General features: G+C 33.7%; 3 protein-coding genes across 12 annotated transcripts in view; 2 read left to right on the forward strand and 1 right to left on the reverse strand.

Moving 5' to 3' along the window:
- Window positions 1–15,822, reverse strand: part of LOC105218914 (G-protein coupled receptor dmsr-1) — a 463,512-nt gene that overhangs the window by 265,405 nt on the left and 182,285 nt on the right. For 2 of the 7 annotated variants that reach the window (XM_054234672.1, XM_054234671.1), the window contains exon 1: window positions 1,280–1,949. The exons of the other annotated variants lie outside the window; for them this stretch is intronic. The gene's annotated coding sequence lies outside the window, so the exon portion shown is untranslated. Of the gene's footprint in view, window positions 1–1,279; window positions 1,950–15,822 lie in introns of those variants that run through there. 7 annotated transcript variants of the gene reach the window in all.
- The window catches only part of LOC128922794 (uncharacterized), a 150,622-nt gene that overhangs the window by 113,494 nt on the left and 21,306 nt on the right, over window positions 1–15,822 (forward strand). The gene's annotated exons all lie outside the window — the stretch shown is intronic.
- Window positions 12,526–15,822, forward strand: part of LOC105217474 (pneumococcal serine-rich repeat protein) — a 159,170-nt gene continuing 155,873 nt past the window's right edge. For 2 of the 4 annotated variants that reach the window (XM_054234643.1, XM_054234645.1), the window contains exon 1: window positions 12,526–13,138. The gene's annotated coding sequence lies outside the window, so the exon portion shown is untranslated. The remainder of the gene's footprint in view (window positions 13,139–15,822) is intronic. The other 2 variants (XM_054234646.1, XM_054234644.1) reach the window with 1 other exon arrangement.

The following is a 15,822-nucleotide window of genomic DNA, read 5'->3' on the forward strand; positions in this document are numbered from 1 at the left end:
TAACGGTACTTTATTATTAAATCAATAATCGATAACCGATGTATATATAAATCTATCAATTGATATCAAAGTGAAAATAGTTCAGAAATCATTAATTCAAACAAATTTCCAAAACAGTGTTGCCACTTTGCGTTAATTTAAACTCTAAAATATAATAAAATGTAAAATGCATATAGTGTTTAAGAAAATATTTGGAAAAGTATTCGTGTAACTTCAATTAAGACATGTTTTGAAATTTTTTTGAACAGAGTTGCCACCTAACAAATATATTTTATTAAATTTCCATCTTAAAAGAATAAAACTTGCTTACAACGCTAGAGAGGAATTTAATAAAAAAATAAAGTTGCCACCTGTTAATAAAAGAGAAAAAAATTACAAATTGTTTAACAAATGTGCAGAATGAAAAGAAAACTAAAAATGTGGACACTTTGTTTGCTTTAAGATAAAATATTTACTAAAAAAATATTATATTGAATGCTTTTCCGAAACTCTATTATCAAAACTGCTTGTCGTCTATAGACTTCCGACGCTCTCAGAAGATTTTATTTGCTATGTTTGTTTTAAGTGTATAGCATTTTTAGTACATGTGTCATATATAAAGCTTTCCAAATTTTTAATATTACAAAATTAGGTGGCAACGTCATTTATTCGTGTTTTTTTTTTTTTGTAAAAGTTAAGCTAATACCAAAAATTTTGAATATTTTTTGTTTTAATTTATTAACACGACTAATTTCAATTTAATTATAATAATTTATACAATAAATTTTAATAAGGGTGGCAACTACGTGTCAAAAAAAAAACTAAAAAAAAGTTTTGATTTATTTCACATGACAATTTTGAAAATATTGCTTATATTCAGACTACTTTAAATTTAGAATTAGGTGGCAACTCCATGAAATAATCATTTGTGTTAAAGCTGGTGTCAATATTTTTCTTAGAATATTTTTATTGTCGAAGTTTTTATGTTGTTGTCATTTCTAGGTTTTAAAATCCGAAAATGTGGCAACTATTTACAGTTGCAATAACTACTTTAATTTCGAAAAATCAATGTCATAACCTTTAAATTTAGCACACAATAAACTATGTGAACTAATTGACATATTTTACTTTCAGTTGTCACAAACAGTCGTTGGGTCAAAAGAACAGTATAACAACTATAATATAAGTACATACATGCGTATGTATGTGCAACATATTGTCAATTGTATAAACTTATTAAAGAGCAATTCAACACGAACGCACTCAACAGATTTTTAATATTTCCCCTTCGGCTACTTACCACAGCAAAGGCCAATCAATTTAACGGTTTTTTTTTGCCACCCAACTAGTTGTTGCGTCAATCATTTTAATTGCACGACTATAATTTTATGCAAAGCTCTCGAGTACGTGTCGGCGTATATTTAGCACTTAATCACGTTATTTTCCACCACTGGACTTGAATTTTTTATTTATTTTTTTCTAATTTTTTGTTGTGATTTTTAGAATTCAAAAATTTTCAAATTGCACACACACACACACGAATGATTTCCGTAAACAATCATTTGCGCGGCGCTAATGAATGTAAGCAGACCCGAAGGCTAGTAGGAAGGGTGCACACATAATTACAAACGGTACATATTTGCATGTGTGTTGCCAGGTCGAACAATGGTGAAAATTCATGCGCGCTGTTGCTTGGTTTTAATTGTATTGTGTATAAAACGCAACCGCCGCCGTCGCAAACCAGCCACTACACCCACGATCAATCAGGCAAAACGACAGCTGGTTGATTATTACACTCACTCTAGTCCGCTGTGTTGTTGCGCGCGCAACAACAAATTTCTGTTTTCATATTTGCATTTACAATTTGTATGTAAGGAATTCAATTATTAATTGGCCGGTCGAAAATTGCATTATTTTCAATTATTGGCGATTTTTAAATGACAGTTACAATGTTGTAATTTTAGTGCATGACTTCAATATTTTTCACTGAAACATTTTTATTAAACAAAATTTAATAAGAAAAAAATTAAAAAAAAAAAATTAGGAAAAATTTTGAAAGCTAAAAAAAATAAAAATAATTAATAATAAAAAATAATTACTAACAAATATATTTTATACCCTGAACAGACAGGGTATATTAAGTTTGTCACGATGTTTGTAACACCCAGAAGGAAGCGTCGGAGACCCTATAAAGTATATATATAAATGATCAGTATGTTGAGTGCGTCTATATATATACGAACTAGTCCTTCAGTTTTTAATATATCGTTTTGAAATTTTGCAGATGTTATTTTCTCTTCAAGAAGCTGCTCATTTGTCGGAACTGCCGATATCGGACCACTATATCATATAGCTGCCATACAAACTGAACGATCGGAATCAAGGGCTGGTATGGAAAACTTCCGCATTTTACTACATATCTTCACGAAATTTGGTGTGAGTTATTGTTCATAGAAATAATTTAATCTCCGAAAAAATTGTTCAGATCGCTTCACTATAGCATATAGCTGCCATACAAACTGAACGATCGGAATCAAGGGCTGGTATGGAAAACTTCCGCATTTTACTACATATCTTCACGAAAGTTGGTGTGAGTTATTGTTCATAGAAATAATTTAATCTCCGAAAAAATTGTTCAGATCGGTTCACTATAGCATATAGCTGCCATACAAACTGAACGATCGGAATCAAGCGCTCGTATGGAAAACTTCCGCATTTTACTACATATCGTCACGAAAGTTGGTGTGAGTTATTATTCATAGAAATAATTTAATCTCCGAAAAAATTGTTCAGATCGCTTCACTATAGCATATAGCTGCCATACAAACTGAACGATCGGAATCAAGCGCTTGTATGGAAAACTTCCGCATTTTACTACATATCTTCACGAAAGTTGGTGTGAGTTATTGTTCATAGAAATAATTTAATCTCCGAAAAAATTGTTCAGATCGGTTCACTATAGCATATAGCTGCCATACAAACCGAACGATCGGAATCAAGGGCTTGTATGGAAAATTTTAGCATTTGACGTGGTATCTTCACGAAATTTGACATCGATTACTGCTTAAGGTAATAATATAATCTCCGAAGAAATTGTTCAGATCGGTTAACTATATAACCTTAATGTTTCTAGCAAACAACCCGGCTAAAAATAATTAGTAAAATGTTTTCTTTTTTTTACTTACTTTTTCTTACGTCTTTAGATTTGCTTAAACACATAGTTACTAAAAGAAATGCACCTGTGAAGGGTATATTAGCTTCGGTACAGCCGAAGTTAACGTTTTTTCTTGTTTCAGTTTTCGTTCATCAGCTTTGAAGTTCTAATAGATGGTTCTAATGTTTTCAAGGTAAACCCCCAAGAACATTATTCTCTCAATCGCTCCCTCATTCACTTTCCACTTGTTTTATATAAAAAAATATTTGTTTTATTCTTATTTTTTTATTGATACAAATTTTTGACATCACAAATATACTATAATTCAATATATAATATTTTTCACTGAAACATTTTTTATGAAACGAAATTGAATACGAAAACTTTATAAAAATAAAATATATATATTTTTTTAAAAAATTTTAAAATTTATAAAATTAATAATTAATACATCTTAAAATTACTAATCAAAAATTTAGATTGTGAAGTTGAATCTTTCACAAAACGTAATTCAAAATGCTGCGTGGAACAGTACACCGAATATTCAAATAAGTGGAAACAAATTCCCAAAATTGGTCTACAACTTTGCTTCTGCCGTTTTCCAATAGATGTCTCTAGGTTCTAGCACTGGTCGATTAAATCAATTAAATCGTTTTATATCGATCTTAGACATTTGTGTCAACATTAACCCAACAAAATATTTGTAGAGATCTGTTTGCAACCCAAACTTATTCTCAACTGAAAATGTCACTTTTTGAGACGAATTCTCGAAATTTGCACTGAAAAGATGCTCAAAAGTAGTGGCTAGCGACGGCCAATATTTTGAATAACATTTTTGCAACCGTTTTTATACAAAAAATGGCTTAAATTTACAAAAAAAAAAAAACGGCGGAAGCAAAGTTGTAGACCTAATATAATATATAAACAACATATTTTTCGATTTTTTAAGCACACCAAACAAGTTATTTTTATCAAAAAATTAAATAAATTACTAAAAAAATTTAACTTTTTAACGAAAATTATTTCGAAATAAATAAAAAAAATATTTTTAACAAACAAAATATTTTTCGATTTTGACACCTACAAATTTTGTTTAAGGGGCACACCGAGTGTGAAATTTTCTTATTTTTCATATTTCGGTGATTACACCTTTAAAAATAACATATTAAAATTTCAAATCGATATCTCAAATAGTTTTTGAGTTATAGCAATTTAAAGAGCAGCCGCTCGGTAACGGTGCAAACGATCATTTTATCTTTAAACGCGTTTTTCTCGAAACAGCATTTTCCGAATTTGCTACAGTGATTACTCAAAACAAATGATCTGATCACTATCGAATTTTTTTTTTACATATTCTACTATATATAGTTCTCCGTACAATGACCTATCGATTTTTGATCTGATCAAAAAATCGAATTTTGGCAGGCCTAAAAAGATTTTGGGTAAAATTCGACTATTTTTTTTAAAAAGCCGCCATATTGTCAATTTTTGATCTTTTTTATCGTAGGTCATTGTACAGACAATATTATCAAGTTTCACGAGAATTTTTTAGATTTCATCCACGGAGAAGGACGGGAACACTGCAGCAGTGAAGGACCTTTTTTTCGCGACGTTGGAGATCGCTATAACTTAAAAAATATTTATTTTTTTTTTTTTAAATTTCACTGTGTTAAAAAAAAATATTTTTATGAAACAATTAAATTTTCAAAATTTTTAACAGAAATCAATTTTACACCAAAAATTATTTTGACAAAAATAAATTGATTTCACATAAAAAACCTCTAATTTTTTTTCCCACCAACAAATAATTTTCCATTAATTAATTTTCGGCAAAGCACAAAACAATCGTATTACTTCCACCGCACGAAAAATTACAAGTTCGATGTCTTAAATATTCGAAAATCTCCACCCGCGTCTGTATGCACACAATGTCGCGTATACGCACTGACTGCCGCATTCAGCCTACAGCGGCAAAAGAGAAGTGTTTTACACCGAAAAGACAGCTGACCAAATATTTGGCGGCAAATTCCAGCCACTTCCAGTCAACGACAGCGCATGCGCTTCCAGTATATGATAACAGCAACAACAACAACAATAATACCAAAAAACGAAGAAAAAGCAAATGCCAAGAGGCAACACGTGCCCACCTGTGGCAGCATATTGCTGGTCGGCGAGTGCGGGCGCTGCAAGGGTGAGCAAAGTAAATCGCAAACAGCTGTTACAGTTTAGAAAATTTCACAACACAATTTAAGAAATCTGTCTGGTAATTAATACATTTCAATCAAGCATATATTTATTCAGTTTTCGAATATCAGGTTTCCTAATTGGGTCTAATATTCTCGATTGGAGATATTCATTCAATTAGTGAACAATTTCTTCAATACCCAATCAGCCCTAGTATCGAAATTTTCAACTCAGTCAGCTTCGACACATTTAATACAGCACGCGTTCCTGGATTCACTGTCGACCGAAGAAGCTTTTTTGGAAAAAGATGATTTCCGCTAGACACCATTACATATCTAAAGACTTTTCTATGCACGAGCATATAACATGTGAAAAAGAGAAATTTCGCTGCTATGTATAAAGCGTTACAGAGCTCCTATCTGGCAATACTATACATCTTTGCAAGGTCTTGACATAACCTACAAAACGACGCTATGCATGATTAGTTTGGATATTGCGTTCAACAGAAATTCGCGCTATTTTAAAAATTTACTTCGTTAAAGCCAAATCCGCTAGAGAAACGTTTCATGAGATTAATGGTGTTTTGGGGCATAGTACTCTATCACTTCAAACTGTGGAGGTATGGTTTCGACGATTTAGAGCGGGTGAAGACGACACCATGGATAAGCCAGCCGGCGGAAGACCTGTGACGACGAATACCGATCAAATCATGGAAAACATCGAGTTAGACCGGCATGTGGCATCTCGTGTGGAGATGGGTGTTAGTCCCCAAACCATTTTAAACCATCTGCAGAAGGCTGGATACACAAAAAAGCTTGATGCTTGGGTGCCGCATGATTTGACGCAAGAAAACCTTCTGCACCGAATCCACGTCTGCCATATGCTGCTGTAACGGAACGAACTCGACCCATTTTTGAGGCGGATGGTGACTGGCGACGAAAAATGGCTTACATACGACAATATCAAGGGAAAACGGTCGAAATGGTCGAAGGCCGGTGAATCGTCCCAAACAGTGGCCAAGCCGGAATTGACGGCCAGGAAGGTTTTGCTGTGTGCTTGGTGGCATTGAAAGGGGATCAACCACTATGAGCTGCTCCCATATGGCCAGACGCTTAATTCTACCATCTACTGCGAAGAAGCAGACAATCGACCAGAAGCGTCCAGAATTGGCAAACAGGAATTTCGTTGATGACTCGTCAGAAGCTACGGAAGCTCGAATGGGAGGTTTTATCGCATCCACCATATAGCCCGGACATAGCGCCAAGTGATTACCACCTGTTCCTGTTCATGGCGAACGCCCTTGGTGGTGTAAAGTTGAACTCAAAAGAGGCTTGTGGAGAGTGGATGTCCGAGTTCTTCGCAAATAAGAAGGGTGCTTCTACGAGGGGGGTATTATGAAATTGCCGTCTAGATAGAACTAAATCCGATCACTGTAACATTTTTTATAAAGCATTGAATAAAGCGCAAAAAAGCGGAAGGAAGATATTTGCCAACCTAATATAATGGAAATTTCTCTAAAGACAAATAAAAAACTGTTCCTAATAAAATTACAAATACCAACTCGTAAAAAGCATAATCAATAACTAATAAATTTCGCCCATAATTTATTATTAGTCTGCCATCCAGTGGCACTTACCTGCTTACATTGGAATTTAATTAAATGTATTTATAGCTATCGACTTCCTGCGCTCGGAGCCCAGATTGTTTGTTAATAATTCCTTTTTCCTGCACAATTTCCCAACAAATAGCTACAGTTAATTGGTGTATAAATAGCCTGCCAATTTTAAACCATAAGCCGTTAAAAAGCGTGCTTTCGCCACAAAAATAATATTGTTTGCCAGCAGACAAAGCTCGGATTTCATGGGAAATAAATAAAGCATACACACGAGTGACTCCACACATTCTGACGCAGAGTGAAACAGAGAGCAATGTACAATAATGGGCGAAGTTGGCGTGACCTGTGACACTTTAAGCTGCCGCACAAGCTGCCACACACACACACATCGCTCACGTTCACTGGCTTCGTCTCTTCACCGCGTGTGCGTTTCGTTTGTCTGCCAGCAAGTTGTCAATGTCAATGATACTTTGTTGTTGTTGTTTTTTTTTTGCTTCTATTTTCGTTGGTGCTCATTAACTTAAAACAATTAAAAGTGCAACTCAACGAAAAAATGCCAAAGCACAAGAAACAACAATAGCAGCACAACAACAACATCAATAGCAATAACAATAAGTAAAACAATCAATAAACAACTTAAGACCGCATAATACGCACAAATGTCAATATGAAATTACAAGGCACTCAAGCAGGCATTGACATTTCGACGCTTTCGACGTAGGTGAGCGTAAATTGTTCGAGCAGGCAGGTAACCAGGGCGTATGAGTAACATTATGGCACAGCAGTTACAAAGGTGAAGTGTATGTATGTATGTGCGTGTGTTCACAGAAATTTTTAGAATCCTATGCGCCACATTGCATTTCATTAATGCTTTTAAATATTAATTTAATTTAACTCAAGCAGACAACGCTTAAAAGTCCACAAGGAGAAATGACTGAGTGCAAGGGAGCGCTAAGGAGAGTGTGTGCAAAGTAATTGAAAATGAGTAATGAAAATGTAGGCCAGCTTCAAAATTTTCAAATAAAGTGTGTGTTTAAGTAGATCTTTGCGCTTGAGAAAATATAGCGCCAACAATAGCAGTAATACCAATTAATTTAAAGCCATGATGTGGTGTTAAACGACAGCATATTAATGTGTGTGATTGCTTTGCAAGTGTCTTCTTGCTAATAAAGCTTCTATTAGTGAAAACCGCTCCATTTTTACTACGAATAATACCGTACCAAAAGATTACTACTGAAGAAAATGTGATTTTAATTCGAGATCTCTAAAATCTGTTTATAAATCTTTCTTCCAAATAAATCCAAATTTCCATTTTATTGTTGTAAGTTTCTCATAAAACACGAATCCACAAAGATTCTACGAAAGTACTCAGAAAAGTTCTAAGCTTCACGTATTAGACTTAAATCAACGTTGTTGGATTTAAGAAAATTTTGCAAAATTAACGAATTAATGAATTGAAATTTTTGAAATTTCATGCTCACTTTGATTAAACTGCAAACCAATAAAAGTTTTCTAATCTTTCCAAATTGATAATCAATTTAAATATTCAATAAATCCGCAAAATAGTCTTACTTGAATAATCTTAATCTTCAGAAAGAGAAATGTTAATGTGAGTTATATTTCCAACTAGCTGACTCCGCAGTCGTTGCACAGCGTGAAATTATTTGTTTTGAAAACAAAGTTGAATTTGTATAGTGTTGGAAAACATTTATTTGCGATTTTTCTAATTTTTTTTCAATGTAACTCAGCTTAATAAACAAAATTTTTTGTTTTCTGTTCCGGTGCGTTAATGTACAGAGAAGATGGTTTTTCAACTCGTGAATGAAATTTATGCCACACACCTCCAGCGACTGTCTTTGAGACCTGTTGATTGTCATCCCAAAAGCAAGTCTCGTTGGAAACTGAATACGTTTGAACTGAAATGACAAATCGTTGGAACTCAAAGAAATTCGTGGAATCAAGCATTCTGCCCCCTTGTAAGTCCCTTTAAAAAATTCGTGCAACTATTACATTATTCGATAGCTGCTTGAAGATTGCGAAGCATAATAAATGACAAAGCATTATAATGACAAAGAATTTAGAAATTTCACTGGATAATTCACAGCTTCGTCTTCATTTTCAACATGATCGATCGATGTGTTTGAACACAAATATCCCGGAAGTTGACTTTAAGTCGTATAGATTAAATCATCGACATCGGTATTTTTGGCATTTAAAAATCTGCGTGCACTCAACCAATCGTAGTTACGATATTTTTGGCTAATGTTCGGATTGATTTCAAACCATTAGAAGTATTAACCAGAATTTGCCCAGTTCTTTGCAAATCTTCTGCGGTGCTTTCCTGTTGCAGGAACACCCGCATATTCATGGTCAATCATATGGTTTTGTTATGGTGAGACATGCGTTCAATTCCTCCGCCGTTGTTGATTTCGAAATAACAGAATGTGTTTGTCAATAACAGTATCACGACGATTATTATTCCACAGATCTTTCATTGTTCTGTCAAGTGCTTCTAGAAAATTGCGCTCATCTCATAGATGTTTCATAGATTTGCATGTTTAACTGAAGCTACAATGTCGAATGTGCCGTTCTTCCAACTTCAAGTAGCGTTGCTGCAATTCCAGTAGATGCGAGAGCCAACACAATTCCATTTTGAGATCAGGATTCCCAGTTCCACCGTGCGTATCAAGAAATAAAAGTCCACCATTTCCATCATGGACTGCCTTCATCAATTCATCATAGGTTGTCTTTTGCTGCTCATTAAATAATGGAACATTTCTTTATACTTGTTGTTCCAAAGTTATTCTGTCGTATGCACGATTCAGTACATCTCTAATTTGACGATTTGGTGATGGCATATGAATTTCAATGCTTCATTGTAGATGTCACCGTTCATTTGCAATTCTGAATTCTCTGTTGCCAACTTTCTCGACTTTTCCGAATTGTTTTTTATTTTATAGATAGATTGAAAAAAAAAATGTATGGAAAAAAGTCACTTTTTGGAATTTTACAATTTTCCGACTAAACCTTTCAAGATCCACAACGAACAACCTATGAACATTTCATCAAGAATGGTCCAACCGTTCTCGATCCTTAGCGTAGCTAATCTTGAACCGCTTTCGCAGCGCAGCCCTCAAAGATAAATAATTTCCCCCGTTTTTTACACATTTACCACTGTTTCTTCGCTCCTGATGCTATATACCCTATAGCCTTCCTCGATAAATGGACTATCCAATACAAAAATAATTATTCAATTCGAACCAGTAGTTTCGGAGATTAGCGCGTTCAAACAAACAAACAAACAAACTCTTCAGCTTTATAATATTAGTATAGATATTATTTCAAGAATATCCCAATGTATGGATATGTCTATGTCGCTGAACTATGTCAATGTCGTCCTATAACTCGTACAAATCATCGTTCCATCGTCTGCGGTATTCGCCGTTGCCTATGTTCTGAGGACCATAAATCTTACGCAAAATGTTCCTCTCGAAAACTCATAGTGTCGTCTCATCTGATGTTGACATCATCCAAGCTTCTGCACCGTAAAGCAGGACGGGAATGATAAGCGACTTGTAGAGTTTGATTTTGGTTTACTTTACTTTACTTTTCAATTGCCTACTCAGTCCAAAGTAACACCTGTTGGCAAGAGTGATTCTGCGCTGGATTTCGAGGCTGACTTTGTTCGTGTTGTTGATGCTGGTCCCCAGGTATACGAAATTATCTACGACTTCGAAGATATGACTGGCAACAGTTTGCTTGATGAGAGGAGATATTTCGTCTTGTCCTCATTCAAATCCAGACCCATTTGCTTCGCTTCCTTATCCATGCGGGGAAAAGCAGAACAAATGTCGTTTCGTGCTGTCGAAAGCAGCTTTAAAATCGACAAAAAGGTTGTGTGTGTCGATCCTCTTTTCACGGGTCTTCTCCAAGATTTGGCGCATGATGAATATCTGGTCAGTTGTGGATTTTTCAGGTCTAAAGCCACTATGATAAGGTCCAATTAGTTTGTTGACGCTACGGGTTTAAGTCTTTCACACAGTACGCTCGATAGAACCTTATAGGCGAATTTAGAAGGCTTATTCCACGGTAATTGGCACAGGTTGTGGGATCTCCCTTTTTGTGTATTGGGCAGAGCACACTTAGATTCCAATCGTCAGGTATGCTTTCTTCCGGCCATATTCTGCAAAGAAGCTGATGCATGCACCTTGTATTTCTTCTAAATTTTTAACTGAGGCTTGAATCTAAGGGTTTATAATACATCAAGTAATCACTCCATTTGAAATCTTCTTCAACATAACGCGATTTTAATCATTAGAGACACACTAATAGAAGAAAAAGATTCCCTCTGAATTAAATTAAAATATCTGAGAAATTTACTGATATTTTTGGTGAAACATTACCCTCATTCACTGAATTCTTTATGTTCGATCTCAGGGACGATGAAAAGTTATAGTCGACAATTTGTTCATATGTGACATTTTTTAGAAAATCTGAGTTTAGTTTCCTTCTTGTTAGTGTTTCTGGTGTTTTCTGTTAGTGAGTTAACCCACTTTTAATGATTGTCAACAAACCTTTGTATGGGAGATGGACGTAGTTATGATCTGATTTCCTCCATTTTTAGATTGTATAGGGACACGTCTCTAGAGAGTTTGGTTGATAATGCTTTAGTAGTGTACGAGATATGTATAAAAAACTTAGTAGGGGACGGGAACATGCCCACTTCCTTAAAAAAAAAATACATCCAAATATGCCCCTTACTAGGGCGATCCTTTGTACCAAATTTTACATTTATAATTTTATTTATGGCTTAGTTATGACACTTTATGTGTTTTCGATTTCGCCATTTTGTGGGCGTGGTAACGGTCCGATTTCACCCATCTTCAATAGTATCCCTCCCACGAAACGTGTGTACTAAGTTTCGTCAAGATATCTAAATTTTTACTCAAACTATCTGTTGCACGGAGAGAAGGATGGATTGACGGACAGACATCCTGATTTTAAGTCGTCTCGTCATCCTGTTCATATTGATATATATAACTCAATACCTAACTAGTTTAGTTTTACAAACAATCGTTATAAAAACAAAACTCTAATACTCTCTTAGCAACTTTATTGCGAGAGTATAAAAATTTCCAAAAGAACATGAATTCTTGTTTTGATTCCAAAATGTAATTGTCACCTACAATATAGGCAATCAGCGAAAAAACCTGAATCATTCATCGAAATCAAGAAAATATGTTGCATAAGAATGTATGTAATTATGAATTCAATTATTTATTCTCATTTTCAAACTTAACGGAAATAATTTCGCACCACCTGATGCCCTTGCAACATGTTGCAGACCCAACCTGCATGAACGAACATGTTGCCAGCAGCGCCATACTGTTTGGATCCAACATCACCCACCGCCCACCGGCAAATAGCGTCGTTCTTAAGAGCCTTCACTTAAGCTCTTTGTTCACTTTGCTGCTCATTACTCTTTCGCTCTCTTTGGTTTTCTCTCTCTCTTGCTTACGCACACATTCAAACGATCAACGCGCTGCTAATGTAAAGCTGCAGAAACGCTTTGACCGCCATGTGGAGCACGCTCCGTCGTTTGTTCGTCATTTAACGCCGTTAAAGAAGGACGTTCGTACGGTATCGCGCGGACGTAACAACGCTTTTCTGTCGTTTCTTGGCCAAAAACAAAAACAAAATGCAATAAAGCACATGCAAAGCGAGTAGGAAATAAAAAAAAAGAAAAACAAAAACATGAAATGAATTGAAATAAAATTTGTGGCAGCAAAAAACAAGTGCAAAGCAGCATTCAACAATGAATATAATTTGAATTTTAATATTAATTATCTTTCTAAAGTGCTTAATGAAATACTGCTGCTCTTATCAGTTGGGCAACTAATAGAAATATTTATAAACTGTTGCAGCTGTGTTGTTGCATTGCATTTGCACTGCATTTGCACTGCATTTGCACTGCATTTGCACTGATTTTGTGCTTTTACTTTTCGGTGCGAAAGTGAAATTAATTAAAACTAAGAATATAATTTAATTAAAATTAGTGCGTAATTCAAGATTTGTAGAGTTTTTGGCTAGCGTTTGCGGTTGTTTTGCGATTTTTTTTTATTTAATGGTCTTTTCCACTGTGCGAACATTTTTCCGTCGCGCGTGCTGAGAATGTAATTAAAATAGTAATCATAATTATTAAAAAGGTGAATAATATACTGTATTTAATTTTGACTTTTTAGTCTATCGAAAAAGACTAGAATAATTTATATGGAATATATATTAATATTTATCACAAGTACTTAAAAAATATTAAAATAATTAATTATAAGAAAAGTAATCATAAAGTTGATATTTGAATTATTCAATTATATAAAACATCACTACATATAATAAAGTAGTTACAGAAACTGCATATGAAACAGAGCTGTTTTATTTGGATTAAAATTAGTAATCGAAACGTTTACTTGAGTACAGTAATCATTACCTGAGTTCTTACTCTTAATCGTCGAATTCGTAATTAATGATAATTGTACAAAATATTAAAGTAATAATGTTTATTTATCATTACCTTTCCATTACCATAAGTAATCATAGAAAATTATAAAAATACATTTAATTTCTTTTTTTCGATTACCTTCAATTATTTGTGATTACTTTTTTTAAATTAAATTGAATCACAAATAAGAAAGCAGTTACAGAATCTGCATATGTAACAGAGTTACTTTATTTGTATTACGATTAGTAATCTAAACGATTACTTAATTACAATAGATAATTATTACCTGAATTCATACTCTTAATCGTCGAATTCGTAATTATTAATAATTGTAGGAAGTCAAAAAAAAATAATGTTTATTTATCATTATCTTTCCATTACCATAAGTAATCATAGAAAATTATAAAAATACGATTAATTACTTTTCGATTACTTTCAATTATTCTTCATTACTTTTTTTAAATTAAATTGAATACGTTTTAAATTATAATAAGATACAAATATAGATATTCGTAACCTTCCCAAACTTTTTATGATTCAAAGAATAATTACTTGCAGTTGAATTCTAATGGTAATCGAAAATTAGACATGTAGAAAAAAAGGCAATTACTCGTTATTGGATTATTAGTTGTAGTAATTAAAATTAAAAGTAATCATTACATTTTGTAATCATTAAATTTGTAATCATTACTTATGATTTTTACTTAAGTATTTATATAGAGAAAATGCCTTTCTTTCAACTATAGAATCATTGCTGATTTTTTTCACATTTTGACACAGTAATTATCCCTAAGAGAGAAATATTTATATATATAACTATTTTTTCATTAAGTATTCTATTAGTTCCGGACTCAATTAGGCGGTTTAAATGTGATTCTTAGCAATTAAAAGAATATATTTCGAACAAAGCGAAGATGAAGTGAACGCGCGTTATTAGGCAGGCAATTTTAGAGTTATATTTCAAAATAGGGTTGCCATATATTTAATATACGGAATATAATATTACTAATTTCTTCGAATATTTTTAAACATTTGTTAAGAATATTTAAAAAAAAAATTAAATAGAAGAAAATATCTTAAAAGCTAGTGCGCATCGCCTAAAATTTACAATTGAATTTACAGTTACCAGATGCTTATGAAAAAAAAAGTTTTATTATGAAGAATATATTATATAATATTTTTTCTAGTGCAATGAGATCTATTATTTGTATCTTTAAACTCAAAATTTTAAAATCATACTTTTAGTATATAACTGTACAAACAATAACAGTTCCTTACACACTCACAAAAACTTATAAATATTACTCAAAGCCATAAAACTGGCAAATAGCTATTTAAATTTAGATTAGTTATTGTTACATAGCACGAAAACACTCATACATTCATAAACAACAAATACAACAACCTGGTATTATCAATTTACAAAACTCATCGGAAGAGTTTAACAGCGCAAAATGCCCGTAAATGCCACTGAAACATATGATTCATTGTCGTTGCTGTTGCAGAGAGCACACTTTCCGCTTGTAACGGCACTTTCAAGACAGCTGAGAGAGATAGAGAGTGCTGAGCTCATTAAATATTTCTTTCATGGCTCGTTAGAATAAGTAAAACCACTAATAATGTTATTACAGTGACACAACAACCCTCAAAACACTGGTGTATCATTATCTTGCAACAACAACAACAAACAGATGGCAACACCAACTGCTTCAACAAACACTTCATTGCAACCCAATAAGCTTATTTATTTGAGAACTTATAAATTCACACTCTTCACACAAGCGGAGTTCTCTCAGAATAACTCTCTCTTGCGTGCACTCACTTACAACACACTCAGCAGAGGTACGCATCAGCCCTTCTGTGTTCTATTTATTGTTTCAAACAATTCCCTCATTTCTGCACAGTAATACAATAACAAGTAAAAGTAATCAACTTTAGTAAAGAGACTAAGAAAATACTACACACGAGGCAAAAGTTCTCATACTTCCCATAGAAGTGGTGCGCGGACCACCAGCACATTTAGTCCAAAGCGCTGAAATTAAAGCGAATGCTAATGGGTATTCCCCAGTATACAACAGCAACAACCCAAAAAGGTCCTTGCTATCCGTTATATGCTCTTCGTTGCGCTCTCTATCTCTCTCTTCCACTTACGCTTCATTAAATTCGAATTACAAAAGTTAAGGTAAATGAAAAACAACAACAAACCTGAGCCATAATATTTAGTAAAAAAGACAGAGCAAAACGTCAAAGTAACAAACATAAAAGTTACGAGGACAACTTAAACGAGTGGCAAGGTAAGCGCGGAGCGGTAAGAACTGACCGTAGCAGACGACAGTCAAGTTTATGCGCACATAAATATAGATAACACTGGCTTTTTATTGTAAACCAACA

Source organism: Zeugodacus cucurbitae, chromosome 6 (assembly GCF_028554725.1).
Source record: "Zeugodacus cucurbitae isolate PBARC_wt_2022May chromosome 6, idZeuCucr1.2, whole genome shotgun sequence".
Taxonomy (NCBI): Eukaryota; Metazoa; Arthropoda; class Insecta; order Diptera; family Tephritidae; genus Zeugodacus; species Zeugodacus cucurbitae.